General features: G+C 34.9%; 1 long non-coding RNA gene across 1 annotated transcript; it reads right to left on the bottom strand.

Annotated features, from left to right (window-relative positions):
* Positions 1 to 252: 252 nt before the first annotated feature.
* LOC122179616 lies at positions 253 to 4067 on the bottom strand. Its single transcript, XR_006178775.1, has 3 exons — positions 4051 to 4067; positions 3781 to 3919; positions 253 to 275 (listed from the first exon to the last, which is right to left on the bottom strand). It is a non-coding gene; the product is annotated as an uncharacterized LOC122179616 (long non-coding RNA).
* Between the last annotated feature and the right edge of the window lie 3559 nt (positions 4068 to 7626).

Consider the following 7626-nt stretch of genomic DNA (forward strand, 5'->3'; position numbering starts at 1 on the left):
GTAGGTACTGATACTTGAATCCATATAGCGCAACAGAAGTATAACTGCAGTACTTAACCACCTAGATCTGACTGACAATGGCCTCGTAATACAACTGATCATGGACAACTCAAGGATATGCACACCATGGGAAGCACAGAAATATTTTGCTGTTCTCCTACCTGAATAACAGAATCCACCTTTTGAGACTGCAAGAATATTCTTCGTTTCATTGCAGGCCAAAGGTTTTGGACACAGCATATATCCACAGTCCAATTTTCCTGAGTGCTAAATAGCTATTAAAAAAATACAAAATAATAACAAAAAATAATCAGTAATTGCCACATTCTCTATATAAATCTGAAAAGGATTTCAGTATGCCATAGCACAGCAATCTGTTTCAGGACAAACTCAAAAAGGCAGTAATAATTTATTCCTTGAAATAGTGCTTGCTTTCCTCAAAACTGTTAGAAGGGAAGGTTGGTTTTCTGGTTGTTTTTTTGTTTTTGTTTTTTAATGACAACAGAAAAGTTTGACAGGGTATCCTTTCATTTAGATTTCTCATCTGGCCAGAGAAGATGTAACAGAATCTGAAGACAGTTCATTTTAGTTCTGAACCCTGGTTAGCCATCATTATAACAGTGCCTTCACTTTCTTCCATGTCTACAGTGACAGCACATCAAGTCTTTGAGTACCAAATCATATAATTTCAGTAAAACTAAATTTTCAAGCACATTGTCTATGCTCAGTACTTGCTTTATTTTTCATAATTAATCATTGATGTCTAGGACAAGAAAATGATTAGTTTAATTAATTTTTTTCTCCACTTTTTATTTTTTTCCCCTTTGTTATTTTCACCCACTGAGAACACTTTATCATTTTCATTCTGCTCCATGTACCAGTATAGCTGGTGACTTTCTACAGAGAATTACTTTCTGCAGTTAGGAGAAGAGATAGGTCAGATACACTTGAGTGCAACAACAGCTTAGAAAAAGAGATTGCATAGAGCCAGAAATGCAGCCAGCAGGCTGCTGCAGCTATACTTCTATTCTGACATCTGTGAAACTTCTTCCCAAACTGAAACTTCTGTGACCTAAGACATTTGTTCTCAGCCCCACTTTTTACCTTTTAACCATTGTAATTTATGTTGTCATACTGAAACTGTGAGGAAAGTGATGTTTAACACTTTAATTTCTATTTGACTCTTTGAAAATCCAAAATCAGCTAGATAAACATCCCCTTTCTTTATGGACTAGGCTTTTATCAGCAATCTTGGTTCAGTTGTCAGAACTGTAATCACAAAAAAGTCATCCACAGTGGCAAGGAGAGAGAAAACCAACCATACACTGCGCTAGTATCAGCTAGCAAGGCTGATTGCTAGCTGCTGTACTGCTGTTTAATCAGCTCAGCAAAGCTGATTAAAATGCTGCTGTATTTCATGTGCTTTTCCATGACTAAGACACTTTTAAGACTGAGTGTGCCTCTGCAATCACCTACTAAACTGGACTATCAGAACGTGTCAGTTGTAATTACATTTATCAACATTAAAGAACTTTTCATCAATTTGTGTTCACTGTATACATACTCAAACACGTTTACATCTGCTATTATATAGGTTAAGTTTTGCATCAATATTTGAAACTATGCTTAATCTGTCATCACTATAGATAAATCCAATACACAGAAGGCAGTATGCAGTAAGTTTGAAGGATAACGTAATTTTAAAGGCAACTCTTCAAAATACCCCAAATAAACACATTCTTATTCGACAGCTACAATTCTGCTCTTGAATAAAAGCCTACTGTCTTGCATGAACCATTCATCCTTGGACTTTCAGGCAACAGAAACCATAAACCAAGTTCACCCACAGTCTACTCTGTACTATAAAATCTCTTAGAAAGAGAGTCTGTAAGTTTGTAGATCCTAGAAAAAGAACATATCAGGGCTCCCATTAAATTTTGCAGGAGAGAGCAAACTGAGTGACCCGCATGCCATCAAAGGGGCAAAGACTGACAAATGCATTCTGCTTCTCAGTATTTTGATAGGGGACAAATAATAAAAACATCCCGTATCATTCTCATTTTCCTTGAGGAAACGCATATCTATCCATGGCAAATGAAGGTTTTAAATTCCCTTGCGGGGAACAGAAAGAAGAATTATGCTATTTTATTCCATCCTAGTCTCCAGATTTACATTAATCAACATTTTCTTTGGTGCAGTAGTTGCCATAGTGAAACTGCTACTTAAGTCCCTATGTTACTCCCTTCTCTTTCTTTTTCCTTCCTTTGCTCTCCCTACAAAAAGATAAATATATATATTTTACTTTGGAAGTAGAAGGGAAAAAAAAAACACTATCAAAGTTTTGGGTAAATTCTCACAATGCAAGTTGATATATGCTTTAAATTCTGGAACTACTCTCGTGTAATTCTGAAAGACAGAAAATATTCCCTGTCACATACATTGCTACTTATGGGTCCTTCTATGTTGTCACTTTATTTTTTTTGTTTGGTTGGTTTGTTTTGGGGTATTTTTTTAAAATCTTCTTTCCACAAATAAGCCAAAACGACACTAAAACTGTCACACAGAATACCTAACCGATAGTCTTAAGTTCAAAAGTTAGCAGCAACACAGGCAACACTCAGACCGGTCGCAAAAGAATATATTTCATTTCATTTAACTTAATATGACTTCAGCTAGTACGGTGACTTGAAGTGCTTTAGATGACTTGCGTCCTGTATGAGCCATACTCATTTGATCTCCCAAAAAGAGAATTACTACATTTTTTTCCTGACTCTGTATCCATTTTTAAATTATTTAGAATGAGGTTTACACATCTATCAGAAGATTAATATCTAATACATTGGTAAAGCATATTAAATGTATTCTGACCTCTATGGCTTGCTCCTACTTGGACCAGTCTAAAGCAGATGAGAAAGTTAGAAGAATTTACATGATGCACGAGTGCTCAGGTTTGCAAGCTTACAGTCTTAGGTTATGATTTGCTTATTATCACTATTTGGAATGCCATTATTGATTTACCTACTTACTGCCATATGCCTGAAAAAACTTCAGATAATTATGAAACCTATGCTCAAATCTTACATGCATCTCCACGTACGTGAGTTAGAAATCCTTTTGTCCTGACTTTAAGGCAATATGTGTATATCAGGATTTGAAAACTGAGTTTAAACTATCATATGCACATGGAGATGTGAATGTTGTGATTTTCTATATAATGAGATTTTTTAATGATATTGTTGTTTTTTTGACTTATCATAATCGTAGTATCTTGCTAGACTGAAAATAAATTGGGCAAGTATATCTAAAAATAAACTATAGAACTGAAATGAAATTGAGTTTCACAACTGTGTTCTACAGAGTATTTTGAAGAAAGAATTAAATGATTGAGGAGTACATACATAATATGGAAATGAGAAATACATTAATGTAAAGAAGACACCTGAAATTAAGCCGAGTATCATTTCAGAAAGGTTAGTTTACATAATGCTGCAGAGAATTATACGAATAAGAATCTTAATCTGTACTCTGCTTAGAATTTCTACAACAAATGTTACTATGCGTTGTAAAGGATGACCAAATATTATGAGACAGATGGTAAAAACTGGGACGTTCAAAGAGATTTTTTGACCATCCTGCCCATAGCCTATTGTCCAAAGGAACTGAAATGCTCCACTAATAGCTAAGTTAAAGGCGAATTGAGTTAGTCTGAACCAATGCTAAAAATGTTTTGCATCAATTTAGCAAATTTTGTGTGGAAATAGATACCGAGTGTTCACATACCTTGTTCTTCCAGACAAGCAGTGGTGCCAATAACCTTCAAACGGAGGAGCAAAACCAGAGTCTGTAACTTGTTAACAGGTTTCACTGATGCAAGTTGTTCTACGATATATCAACGCTGTACGAAACTACAAGAAACTTCCTGTTTAAATAAATCAAGTAAAAAAGTAATGGTTTAAAATTTTGATCAATAAACTTTGAAAAACAGTTTATCCAACATTTTCCTATACTGTTCAAATGGAATTCCTATTTTAAAGCAACTAAGAATCATACCTTTTCTTCATTCACAGATTTCCCTTCGAAATAGGGAAGGAGAATCTAAAAAAAAAATTTAATGGACAGATAAATTTGGGATAATTTTCAAACTTTATGCTTTTAATTAGAAATTCGCTAAAAGTTAGTATGCTATCTTACAGTAAAAGAGAAATCGCAACAATCATTTTATCTGCACAGAAAGCTTTTTATACGTGTAAATTTGTTTAAGCAGAAAGCCTGAGAAAGTATTACCAGTTCCCAGTTCAGTCATATTTTTAATTGTATTTCTTAGTTTATCTGTATCATTTATAAATATGCAGCATCTCTCCTATTCTCTTCGCATTCGACTTGAAACTCACGTTTCTTTTAGTTATGTTTTCCCCTTGGCTTAATCATGACATTTTGACACTGAAATTCATTTCAATCATTTTAAATGTATGCTGTTCCAGGTACTGAAGCAGCATGGAAAGGAATATAACATTTGAATTAACGTCAGGAATAACTATTAAACTCAGCAAACTACTTGTAACAATGCAATAAAAAATTCCAAGCAGCAGACTGGAGGAAAATGTTACTTCATCCCTTAAATTGTCATTTCAACCAGAAAACTTCACTCGCTGATGGAAGGATCTAATGTTACAATGTGGGTGATACAGGTGGCATTAGGTGTGCTGATTTTACAGCTAAAAAACCATATTTTTAAATCATCTTTGAAATATGTATTATTCTTTCTTTTTGCTTATTTTCTCTTTCTCCTATGCTATGTTTTCCAGTACATCCCTTCATTTCAATCTGCAAAGTAAAAGCACTACTGTGAAATCTATTGAAGCATGCTCCCCTATTCTTTGGGGCTGAATTTCGTTCTTTATTATTCAACATGCATACTGCCTTCAAGGAGAAAGCACATAAATAATTTTTTCAGTATTTAGTGCATATTTTATATTGTACTTGAGAAGCATTTGTGCAGCAAATGAGTAATATTTGTAGCATTTTCTACTGGATTAAAATGTACGGGTAAAGTTTCTTTTTCGCTATAATACATACTTTTCAAATTAAAAACCTCACTTTGGCGGGCTGGATGTGTATCCTTTGAAATTACTTCAGCTGAAGACAAGTAGTTTTGATTAAAATCTATCTCCATTTTTAGACAATTATATTTCGCTATAGGAGCTCTGATTTCTGACAAATATTTGCATCAGGGACTTCAGCTGCAGAATGTATGAATTGCTAGATACTGTGGCAAATATTATCAATGTTATTATTTAGAATCACAGAATTGGTCAGGTTGGAAAAGACATTCAAGATCAAGTTCAACCGCAAACTAACCATTCTACCCTAACTCTAACAACCCTCTGCTAAATCATCTCCCTGAGCACCACATCCAAATGGCTTTTAAACACATCCAGGGATGGTGATTCTACCACCTCCCTGGGGTGCCTATTCCAGTGCGTAACTATTTGAAAGCTCTTTGAACAGTTCTGCAATTCAACATCAATAATAATAAACAAAAACTACTTCAACTGTATACTACTGTAAGAGTAATCAAAGACATAATATTTTTAAGCATTGTCTAAAGTCCCCGCAGGGTGCATTCAACTCAACACATAGATAAATTAACAGCTTCAGGAAATAATCATTTCTGTGGTATCACAATTCCTAAGTGTCTCCACTCTTCTCTTTTTCTAAAATTTCCCCAGAGGCAATACCTGTTAAAGTGATGTCTGAAAAATTTTTCTAGATACTATAGAAATTGTCACTAGTATGAAATACTCATTTTCAATCTTTGGTGACAAGTATCTTTAGGCTTACATCTTCCCCAGCCATTGAAGACGTTTACAATGTTGATTACAGCTCTGGTGCAGCATATTACCCACGGTTCTAAGCTAACAATTAACTATCTATTTTAATAAATAAATTATCTTTGGAGTCTTGTATATACTTTAATGTGTGCGTACGCAGCAAACCAAAGGATTGCGTTAGCATTTGTTTTAAGTGGATTTATTTATTACAGATGGATGGGTGAGGGTATTTGTTGACACACACACATACACACGGCAATTTCTGTTTAGAAAAGTGGATGCTTCGACATATAGTACTATAATGAACACATATAGTTTTAAGTATTCACAGAGAAGATTTATAGCAAGACAAAAATATTTCATCTGAAGCTGCTTCAAATACTTTTTTTATTAGTCGAGATGAAATATTCTTTTGTCACTGAAGGATAGAGTATATTTGCAGTTGAAATGTGGTTTCCCTAACATGAAAGTAATTTCACATTTGCAAAGCATTAAGCAGACTGAATGCAGGTGAGAATAACTTATAGCCCTGCACCTTTCTCCCCCAGCACAACCAACTACAAACTAAACCAAAAAGCAAAGAAATAGAAGCCTATCAGAAAATAAGCATTCAGTAAAACATAAGCGAAGTGATATGTCTGCCATGAAAGAACATGTGTACTGGTAGTTAAAGCATGGTATGTTTAAGCCTGGGGATACAGTGAAGCGCATATGTGCCATTCTTTGAATAAAAACTAATAGTTTTGCCATAGAATCATAGCTGCAAGCTTTTTAGGAGCAGATAAGATCAGTTGCATTAGTTCTAATGAGCAATTCAAGGCATATCGTGGCTTCTAGCTGATCTTGTCTTTGCATGAAGAAGTTCTCTTAACTGACTTTACTAATTAAGAATCGTAATTTTTGGTTTACTTCTTGTTTGCTGCTGTGTTGGCTTTTTCCCCTTTCATAAAGGACCATCCTGCTTTCGCTTAACTACTTAATAATTTGATGCTTTGCATTCTATCACGTATTCAGGAATGAGTGATGATAAGGAAAATACTCTTGACACAGAGGAAGATACTCTACCTTTAAAAATTCTGTGCATAAAAATTTATATGCGTTTGGGCTACAGAGTTTCTGAGCTATCTCAAACAAATTGGTGGAGGCTATTGTAATTACCTGATGAACACATAACTAACTCAATCTTACAGCATAGAATTGGTCATTATATTTAACCTACAATTACAGTCTCCGCCTCTTTCCTCCGTGTCCGGAGACAAGCTCTGCTAAAATCAGAAGGTACTTTCATAGAACTTTATTCTCCTTTTGTCCAGCAGCTTGAACACACTTATCTGTCCTCCTGTGAGAATAAGAAAAGATGTATTGTGACTTCTAAGAGGTAACTATCTCTTCACCCTCTACGGATATTCACTTGCCTACTTCCATATATTCTATTTGTAGAAGTACTTTTCACTTAATGATCCTCTCTAAACAATTTTTAAGCAAAGGCCTAGTAAAGCAAGCAAAGGTATTAACTGAGTAGAATGTTATTACTGTGCTTATTCTTGTATGGACTGATAAGGAATGTATCATCCCAGATCAACACGAGACAATCAAAACGTGGTGCGGACAGTTGTACATTCAAAAGCATTTGTTCTGAACTGTTTGCTTTCAAATGGAAAGGCCCTGGAGTGTTTTCTGTCTGAAGACTTGGCCTGGGAGCAAATGCTTCCAGCTTGATACAGGGGATTACACTGTTGTATCCTATGAAGGCAAAATAGAAGCCAGCATTTCCCTGCTTCGTCTTCTTTCTGCT

The sequence above is a fragment of the Lagopus leucura genome, unplaced genomic scaffold (assembly GCF_019238085.1).
Source record: "Lagopus leucura isolate 7727_CA_CO unplaced genomic scaffold, USGS_WTPT01 Super-Scaffold_100004, whole genome shotgun sequence".
In the NCBI taxonomy this organism is placed as follows: Eukaryota; Metazoa; Chordata; class Aves; order Galliformes; family Phasianidae; genus Lagopus; species Lagopus leucura.